Consider the following 10,836-nt stretch of genomic DNA (forward strand, 5'->3'; position numbering starts at 1 on the left):
AGTTCCAAAACCTCCCACAAAAGACCACCAGAGTCGTAAGTCAAAGCCAAGCGGCAAGGGTCGTTTATTGCAGGTTCGAACCTGGTCCTCTGCGCACTCGTCGCCGGTGACACAAGAGGCCACGATTAGGGTTGGTATAGCGTTTTTATAGACAGAGACAAATAGCACAGGGGAGGTTTTTACTTGTGGCGAGAGGAAGAAAGGGGGAAGGGGGTAGGTGAGGAATGTGCTAAGCAAGCAGGTTTACAGAAGTGAGAAATGCCGGTTAGTTTGTATACAATCACTCATTCCATTACATATCAGACTACATTTAGGAAGTTTTACAGCCCATTCTACAGTGGGTTACAATCAGGAAAGGTCTCACAATGCTCATAGTAAACAGCAAGCAAAACAAACTTCTCAGCAATTGTATTTTTTATCAAACATCCATAATAAGCAGAAAAGAGAACCTAGCTTTAAACTAAGGCGGGGCTGTCATTTGGATTCAAAGCTGTTCCTTTCAGTGAGAATCCATTTGTCATGCTGCCACCCAAGGCAAGCCATGTATGGTAAGTCCCCTTTGCTTATTGAAACTTCCACCTACTATTCTAGAGTGTCCTGACTCTTGCTTTGGACTTTTCCTGCTCTCTGAGAACAGGGACTAGTTTCATATCATACCTGGGAAGCTCCTGAGAGGGTGGCGTCTGAACTTGGGCACTTGGAATGGGACAGGAAGGTGTGAAGACCAAGGGCAGGCTGTGGACAGAACATGGGGAAGTTAAGGGTTGGTGTCCTATGGGAGGTGAGGGGCCCTCAGCATCCAGCAGTGGGGTCCAGATTCCCAGGGTGTTCACTGGTTGTGTGTCATCACCTGCATGGAGACATTTCTCTGTGACTGACTTCACTATGTGTCCAACACTTGAATTTTGTTGTGTGTGTGTGCACACATGCGGGTGTGTTACTGTATCTACAAAGCTCAAAACAGCCTGGCACCAAAGAAAACTTCAAAACTGGTTTGCTGAATGAATGTGTGAATTCACCTTAATAAGAATTCCATGAAGAGGAGTAGATCTGAGGCAAAGGTAATTTCTGCATGTGGACCTTTTTATGATTGGAGAGGAGATGTGGACTAGGCACTTGATATTTGGATAGAGGACAAAAGAAAATCATAACTTCTTCCTTTGGGAAGGTGACGGTACCATGGACTGGATTCCATGGGTTCATGCAGGAAAGAAGAAAAGGACATGATTTGTGAGGAATTAGTTTAGGAATTCCCTGAGTTTGCACTGATGGATTAACAAGGCATAAAGAAATAGAAAGCCACAGGATGAACACATCCAAGATTAGGTAAATAGGGCAAAGGCCCCCAGTGTAGGACAAAGATATAGGAATAGGAAATCTCAGGATGAAAGAATCCAAACATTAAGTAAACAAGACTAAGTATTCAGGGTGGAAACGCCCTCCAATTTAGTACAATAGCAGAAAGGGGCTTTCACAGGAAAGAAGGACAAAAACAGGAAAACAGGACTTTAGCAGCAGAGCAAAGTTGCCCAGAGCAGAGCTGATTAGCAAATGGAAATTGCCTTGTTGACCCTGAGGTAGCATGCTCTGTCTTTCTTGTCCCCTAGGCAAGTTTAGGTAAGCACAGGTAACCCCTCATGCCTGCCATCTGCCTGGTGCCAGGACTTGTTTTGTATTGACCCAAACGCGGAACACCACTTATTTTTGAAACCCCCTTTCCCTCACACCCATGAGCTAATGTTTACAGTTTCATTGTCTGTTTGTGCACGTCCATCACACTTGTAAGCCTTATGATCTTAATAAAAATGGAGCAAGGACCCTTTTTCAGGACTCTTGTCTCCTCCCTGACATTAGCTTCTCTTGCATTTCAATCCTGTGTCTGCTCTCTTGATGGACAAGAGAGAACTCCAGGCCCAGAGTGTATGACAATGATTAGCCTCCAGCTATGGAGTGAAAAAAACAGGGAACATCTGGATCATGGAGAAGCTTCTGAGCACAGAAATGAAGATCCATGAGCAAATAAACTGCAGCGTATAGGTCAGCCGTATGAATATCTGCTAGTGTTTCAGTTAACTAAGTACCAGTAAGATTGTCATTTGTCTACAGAATGTTGAATTAAGTAAAACTTATCATATGATCAAGAAATTCTAATATTTACCTCAACTAAAATTCCTTGAAAAGATCCCATACTGGCAAATCTATTGAAGAATTACGGTGCGTGAATTCAGTGTTGACACGAGTATGTTCTTCACATGGAGAAGTGGAAGAAAGAAGCCAGAAAATGAATGTCTGAGATTTTATTCCCTCCATGCACTTAATTTTTTTCATAGTATAACATGCTGTGAACACAGCAACTGCAAAATGACATACATGATGATGAAGTCTTTGGGGTGACGTGCGTTTCGTGGCATCCGGAGCTGACAACCATGAAAGAATTCTTGAAGACATCTTTGGTGCAAAAGACATCTTTTATTGAAGCACAGGGACAGGACCCGTAGGCAGAATGAGATGCCTGGGAACCATGAGGAGAGATTGGTTATATATTGTGGGGTTGGGGTGTGGTAGGGTCTCCTCCCTAAGGAAAGGGAAAAAAAAAACCTTCAAAGCAACTTGGTTATCCCCTTACATGACAACATCCCTCATGACCTTATAACATGAGACCACTTAATCAGACCGCATGTTTGTGTGTTACCATATATGGGAGACAAAGAAGTAAAAAATAAATAAAGAAACTACGCCATGTGGCCATGTGGTGGTCAGGGCTCAGTTCTTTGGGTACAAACCCAACTGAATGGTGCCGGCAGGAATAAAGTTGCTTCCTGGAAAGAAAAGCCTCGTAAGACTCTCTGTGCGAGAATCCTGCCACAGGGGAGGTCAAGTCCAAGGGAAGTTTTTAGTGAGATTTTCATATGCTAAAGAAGACTCACAGGATACTAGAGGCCTAGCTATTGTAGGGCTAAGGTTGTTTTCCCTCTAGCAAAGCATTAGTTCCTGCAGAAACTTTTTACTCTGCCGGCCTCAAGTATTTGTCTATGGGCTGCAGGTTATAAGGAAATTTAGTTCTATCTGCCATTTCCTTCTGCCTTTGTTTCCCACATTACTATGAAGGAGTGATGGAGACTTAGATCTTGCAGGACTATGAGCTCTTATCAGTTAACCTTTGGTTTTTCCCCTTTCCTTTGTTCTTGGGCATCAAGGAGTGCCTGAGGAATATCACACATATCCCACCTGGGGGTGGGGGAAGGTGTTGGGGGGAGGTGTTTACAGCCTATCAGCTTGCCTTATGCTCCCTCATCACATGATGCTTCTGTCAACAATACCAATTAGTGCAACTCCTTATTTTGCACTGAAATGGAGGACTGAAACACAATGCAATTTATGTGACAGTGGGTAAAAACTCTTATTTTAATACATAATACATGGGAAACTAACAATGAATGTATAACCTAAATCACATACCGATGAAGTGATACAATATTTGCACTATTTTCTCTGGAGTGAAAACATCTTAAGTTGACATGGATGAAAATTCTTGGACCTCCCAAAGATGGGAGTTCCTCCCGGGAGTGAGACACTAAAATAATCGGATACAGTGTACTGAAATCACCATATCTAGAAATCAGACCACAGATGTATGAATAGACAGGAACCTGATTAGTTACAGAAACCAGGTTGGGCTCTCAGGATTTAAGGCCTTGGTGAGGTGTGTACACTGCAACCAGCAGGGGGCACTGTGGTATGGCCCTGTGGTCCCCAGTCAACTGCTTACTGAGGATGATTCACTCACAGGAGACCAGGCCTGTGTGTTGGGCACTCTGCTCCCATAGCTGTGTCCTCCCTGTCCTGACAGACTCTCCTGGGCAGGGACCCGTGTGTTGTCTCAGCAGGTGCTTCCTCCCGGAGCTCTGCCCAGTAGTGAAGCCAACCCCATCTCCCTCAGTGTGTGATGTGGGCTGAGCTTTAGCACAAGGGCTCAGGGAGGGGCTGGGCAGTCACTGGATGGAACTTATTTGCATGCACAGCCCCTTCTGTGGCAGAAAGTGGAGGAGAAAAGGAGGCCTGGGGCAGCTCAACCCACTGTGGAGACCATAGGCTGGGTGCCCATGGCCTGGACTCCAGTCCTCCTCTTGCTCCTCTGTCAGGGCACAGGTGGAGACAGGCTTTGGGGACACAGGGAAGCCTTCTAGCTTGTGTGAGCAGTACTGCCACAAGTTTTGTGGAAATTTCCACTGTTTCTCACACCATCACCCATGAGTGTCTGTGTCTGCAGGTTCCCTGACCCAGCTTGTAATGACTCAGCCACCTTCCATGTCTGCAAACCTGGGATCATCAGCCAGACTCACGTGCATCCTGAGCAGTGGCTTCAGTGTTGGCAGCTATTCTATAACTTGGTTCCAGCAGAAGCCAGGGAGCCCTCCCTGGTATCTCCTGTAGTTCTTCTCAGACTCAAATAAATACCAGGGCTCTGGGGTCCCCGGCCAATTCTCTGGATCCAAAGATGTGTCGGCCAATGCAGGAATTCTGCTCATTTCTGGGCTGCAGCCTGAGGATGAGACTATTACTGTGCTGCAGCTCGTGACAGTGGGAGAAGCTACCGTTACTCACAGTGTCTCAGACAATGAAGAAGTGAGACAAAAACTCTTGATCCCACAGACCTTGTCTTCGAGCCTCAAAGCTTACACTGGCTTCAGGCCAGTGGGGAAATGACACACAAGTCTGAGCTTCCTCCATTCTCACCCAGCACTATGGGGACCTCACAGAGCACCATGTCACTGGGAGCATGAAGAGACAAGGTCTGGAAGAGACAAGGACTGTCCACCTGACCGTCACATGGACTATCCACAATAATAAGAAATGGTAACATAAGGAAAAATTGCTGGACTTGCAGAATTAACAAGTGTACATGGGCACACATGAGCAGTATCCCCATCTGTGTGTCCCCGTGGCACCCCTTACTGCTCTTCCATGTACCACGTGCAATGTGTGACTGCAGAAGATATGGTTGGAGCTCTAGGGATAGTTGACAGAGATTATGTTTTGAAATAAGTCATAGTTTTCCACTGAGAGAAGATCTCATGTATGAGAATGTCACTGCTCCAGTAATGGACCTAGAATGGCCCTTTTTCAATATCTTGGGTTATAACATGAGTATAACTACTGTCAGAAAGATCACTGTGTTTGGTGTGCTGAGAGGTATCATAGTGGCTGGAGTATGTGTGCACTGTGGCCAGCTGAGGAACAATGTACACAGGGGCCTGCAGAGCTGTAGGGTGCTAGGCAGACAGCTAATAAATCACTGAGCTGCCTGGAGGGGTGTTGAGCAAACTGTGTCCTCACTGTTGTAAGACTTGCCCTCACCTGGGATCCCCCATTGCCCTGTGAGCTCCGGGATTGGGCTCCCTTACTACATTGTTTCAGACTTGGGTTGTCTATTCTCTTTTCTCTAAGGGGTCTGGTAGTACTGGAGTTGATAGACAAGGCAGAATGCATTTCCAAGGAGAAAGTGGGATCTTAGGAAAGTCTACCCAGAGAATAAGAGCTTGTAGGCAGAATCCCCACAATGGAACCTCAGGAGACTGAGCTCTGTGGAGTCTCCATCATGTCCTGGAATCTCTCCTTCAGTCTGTTATGTAGTGATTCTTTGCCAGATTTTAGGAGAAGGAGATCCTGAGGTAACACAGGATCTGCTGTCTCCTTAATGCATCAAGAAACAGATGCAGTGGCACAAGGCTCACAACCCATGTCTCAGTGTACTGGTTACACCAACAAATGTCCACAATTTTTTCCCTGCAAGTCTCAGAAATGTGAGACAGAAGCCCCATAAATGTGATGATTGACATCACTTAGATGCAGCCTGAGTGGGAGGCAGATGATCACTTTGGATCTGGGGGCTCCTCTTCACACCTTCCATAGTACTCTTCACCCCAGGGCAGTGGGCCAAGACCTCTTCTCTGCTGCCCTTGTTCCACTTGTCATGCCTCTGTCACTAAGTGTCACCAGTACTAGGCACATTTAATGATTAATCACTCATTGGGGAGATCTCTGCATTAACTTCCTCCCTGACTGACCTATCTGAGGCTACAATATCCATTTGGATCTTAAGTATGACCACTTGTTCTTTCCCCTTAAAGATAACTCAAAACCATTGATTTTACTTCTTTTAATTGCATTTTCTAATACTTGTAGAGTAATGTTGAATGATAACAGAAGTAATGATCACCTTTGCCTCTTCCTGAACTTTGTGGGAATGATCCTGTTCACTACTCCATGAACTCAGATGCTGACCTCAGGACTACATCACAAGTATGAGACACAGAGTGTGTATTACCACATTATAAATGTATCTGTTTGAATTTTTCTGTGGTTTTTATTAAGATTTAGTGTTAAATTTTCTCAAGGGCTCTTTCAAGACCAGTTGGGACAATAGAGCATATCTTTTGATATAATAATATGGTGTGGAATATTAAAATATTTCTCAATATGGAACCTGACTTATACCTTTGGAATTAGTCACACTGGTAATGGTGTGTCAATTTATTATTATGGTATGACTGAAACAGGGTGATGTCAAAAAAAAAACACCAGATGCTGAATAGAAGCAAGGCAAGATTTTATTCACGGCTGGGCCAAACCTGATCTCCTGATCTTAAGGAGAAAAGTGCAGAGAATGGCCCCGAACAAAGGTAGCAGTGAGTTTATAGGGATTTTAGCAAGTCAGAATACGTCATTATTCAGAATTAACCAATTACAATTTACAACATTTCATGGTAGCCGATTATACTGTGACACACAGACGTTAGTTTTGGCAGGAACCTATCAATTTAAAGGTCTTTGCCCTAAGAGGGTTTAAAATAACCAATCATAGTTAGACACCTAAGATGCCGTGGGGCAGCGAGTACATGACTTTTTACATGTTGGTCTTGCCTGGGCCAGATCTTGGTAGAAGGGGTGGGGGAGCGTTTTGCATCCTAAGTTATCTATTTAGCAAGCAGGCAAGGTCACAGAAGTGAGATAGGGTGGTTAGTAATTTCCGATAACGCTAATAGGGGAACTACATAAGCCTTTTATCTCAATTATTCATGAAAGGTGAGTTTAAGCCAAACTTATATACAATAAGCTTTCTGATATCTTATAAGTTGACCTATTACAATGACAATATCTTTTAATATTTTATTTATAATATTTATAACAATATTTAATGTTATTGGTCTGTAATTTTCCATTTCGTGAAATTTATTTGGAAGGTGGATTTATCACTGTTATAGCTCTTTTGTTTATTTTTGTTACAGCCTTTTTATTTATTTGTTTATTTAATTTATTTTTTTAATATGAAATTTATTGTCAAATTGGTTTCCATACAACACCCAGTGCTCATCCCAACAGGTGCCCTCCTCAATGCCCATCACCCACTTTCCCCTCCCCCCCACTCCCCATCAACCCTCAGTTTATTCTCCGTATTTAAGAGTCTCTTATGGTTTGCCTCCTTCCCTCCCTGTAACGTTTTCCCCCTCCTTTTCCTCCCAGCCGGTCTTCTGTTGAGTTTTGCGGGATCCACATATGAGTGAAAACATATGGTATCTGTCTTTCTCTGCCTGACTTATTTCACTTAACATAACACTCTCCAGTTCCATCCATGTTGCTACAAAAGGCCAGATTTCATTCTTTCTCATTGCCAAGTAGTATTCCAGTGTTACAGCCTTTTTTAAACAACTAAGAAATAATCCATCCTTCTAGATATTATGGAAAAATATGAAGTAAATAAAGTGGAACCATCTGTTCTGAAGTTTTGTTAGATGTTTCCTGTGAAAATGTCTATATCTTCTGCCTTCAGGGGAAGTGGTGGATAATAACATTTTCCACTTTCATTTTAAAATTGGTCTATTTACTCCATTTATTTCTAGTAGAGCCATTTTTTAATCTTCTTAGGAAATTATGTATTATATCTCTTTTCAATAGGAGTTCTCTTAGGATATTTTCATTTTTCCACTTAATACCAGAAAGGTGTGTTGTGGGACTTCCCTGTGGTCCCTACTCAGCTGCTCAATGAGGACCACTTAGTCAAAGGAGCTTCCCAGAGCTTCCTGATGGGGATTCAGCAGCTCTGTCCCCTCTGGCCTGGCACAGTCCCCTGAGCAGGGACCTTTATGTTGTCTCAGCAGGTGTTCCCCCCAGGGCTCTCCTTAGGGCTGAAGCCAACCTCCATCTTCCTGAATGTGTGGTGTAAGCTGAGCTCCAGGACCAGGGGTCAGGGAGGGGCTGGGCAGCCACTGGATAGAACTCATTTGCATGGACAGCCCCTCCTGTGACAGAGGGTGGAGGAGAAAAAGAGGCCTGGGGCAGCCCAGACCACTGTGGGGACTTGGGGCTGTGTCACTATGGCTTAGATTCCTATCTTCCTTCTGCTCCTGTCTCACTGCACAGGTAGGGACTGTTCTCTGGGACCCAGGGAAGACTTCTCAAATAAATTAGTCCCTCTGGATCAGAGCCTGGGAAACTTTATCCTGGTCCCTGATCCATCATCCACGAGTGTCTGTGTTTGCAGGTTCCCTGTCCCAGTCTGTGCTGACCCAGCCTCCTTCCCTCTCTGCATCTCTGGGGGCAACTGTCAGACTTAGCTGCACCCTGAGCAGTGGATTCAATGTCGGCAGCTACTACATAAATTGGTACCAACAGAAGCCCGGGAGCCCTCCTCAGTATCTCCTGTACTACTACTCAGACTCTAATAAGCATCAGGGCTCTGGGGTCTCCAGCCGCTTCTCTGGATCCAAAGATGCCTTGGCCAATGCAGGGCATCTCTGGGCTGCAACCTGAGGGCGAGACTATTACTGTCTGACTGGACATAATTATGCTTCTCACAGTGACACAGGCAGATGAGGAAGTGAGACAAAAGGTCTTGGTCCCACAGACCTTATCTCTGAGTCTCTTTTCAGTGAGAAATTTATGTGGAGACACATTTGGGCGGCACTGTTCTGCAGAAAGATCTGTTATTAAACTGGGGAAAGAGAGACATGCATGTTTGAATGTAACGTGAGACAGCACAGGGCATCCCAGGAAGACAGGGACAGATGACCTATCAGAGCTCAACTGCATATCCCCCTGGGGTCTGGAGAAGATGAACAGGAGTAAATACTGCGTCTGAAACTAAACATGCCACCCATCAAACATTCATCCACACATCAGCTCCATTATCTTATTCCATAAAGTGTAACCTTGTGTCAGTACTGATGTATCCACAGCTGATATATTGACAATGACCCTGGTCATAGACACAGTCCCCTCTCTCTGAACAAGCTACATGTAATCTTGGACCAGATCATACACTCTCTCTGACCACACCCCCCACACACTCCCTCCTTTTCTCCCCTCTGCCCCGAGTCCCTCAGACTTCAATCTCTCCCTCTGGCTCTTCAGGTCTGACCTCCGTATCCACTATCCACATTAGGATTTAGAGAAAACTGGAAGTGATCTTGCTGCAGTTTGCAGTCTCCAGTGTCCATCTCTAGGGAGGAGAATGAGCAGAAAATAGAGCTGCATGAAACCCCTCACATTCTCCTTCCTGCTCTCACTCTCAGGCCCCATTTTTTGTTCCCAACATGCCTTGTCATTCTTCTTAATATGAAAGTAAAGTTATTACATTTTTCTAAAAAGGATATGTTCAACTAACTTTCAGGCATTTGCACATGGAACTTATTGATTTTTACCCACTTCAGAATTAACCGATGCCCCTCCCATGGGGGGCCTTGGAGGAATACACAGACAAAGGATCACCTGCATATTTTAAAATATGTCATTGTTTTTCTTATGCTCCAGATACTGATTTCTAAGAATTCTCTGTATAGTAGATGCAGTGCAGAAACATTTTTTCTACAGCACATAAAGTTCCAGGTTGTAGTGGTTTTGTTTTCACAAGACATGTCAGCACTGTGTTCTTCTCATTCCCTGTTCTCACCTGGGGACACAGGGGACTGTGGTGCTGGCTGTGCTGTGGTGGCAGGAAGGAGGAGCTGTGTGCTGAACCCTGCCCTATACTTCCTGACTCCTGAAGATCCCGGAGCTGTCGCTCTTGTGTCTGCAGAGATAACCCCCCCCCCCCAACTCAACAAGACCTGGACTTCTGATTCAGTGAATTAACAGGTCTGTTCTCAAGTGAGTTTTCCTGGCCTACATAATTCTTTTCGCCATAAAAATCTTAACATGCTTACCTTTAGATTCAGGGTCCAGGACCCTGGGTGTTATTAAAGAGAATCAGCTTCATGGGTAGATTTTCCAGAGAACCATTCCTCAGGGTGTTTACATGCCATATGAGGGACAGGGGGCCTCCTAGCCTCATTTGGGACACACATACACACACACACACAGCTCTCTCCTCTCTCTGAGTGAATACCGTTCTGGACTCTGCAGGTTCTGGGCTTGTCTGTTCCTCCACAAGTATGGGTTGGCCTGTGCTCACTCAGCTGTCCTCAGTGTCACAAATTCCAAAAGGCAGAATCTGCATCTGCAGGAAACAACTGGTGACATTGAGTGTAACTGGGGTCCTGTCACAGGGCAACCAGGACGTGTTCTGAACATCTGCTCTCCTGGGACAAGGCTGATGCTCAGGAATCCCAGGTGGAGTTTCTGGACTCCAGTCAGTGCCTGAAGCTGATCAATACACTGATTCTGGGACAGCAGACCCAGTGCTGTTCCCATGGAGGTCAAGGCCCATTGGGACACGAGATGCAACCTCCTTGTGCTGTCAGGGCTGGTTGTCACTCACTCAGTCTCTCCAGTGACACCTCCTGTCAGGCTGGACATCTGGGAAAAGTCTTCCAACCCAGGGTCACAGTGCCTGTGACC

This window comes from Panthera uncia (genome assembly GCF_023721935.1).
Source record: "Panthera uncia isolate 11264 chromosome D3 unlocalized genomic scaffold, Puncia_PCG_1.0 HiC_scaffold_8, whole genome shotgun sequence".
NCBI lineage: Eukaryota > Metazoa > Chordata > Mammalia > Carnivora > Felidae > Panthera > Panthera uncia.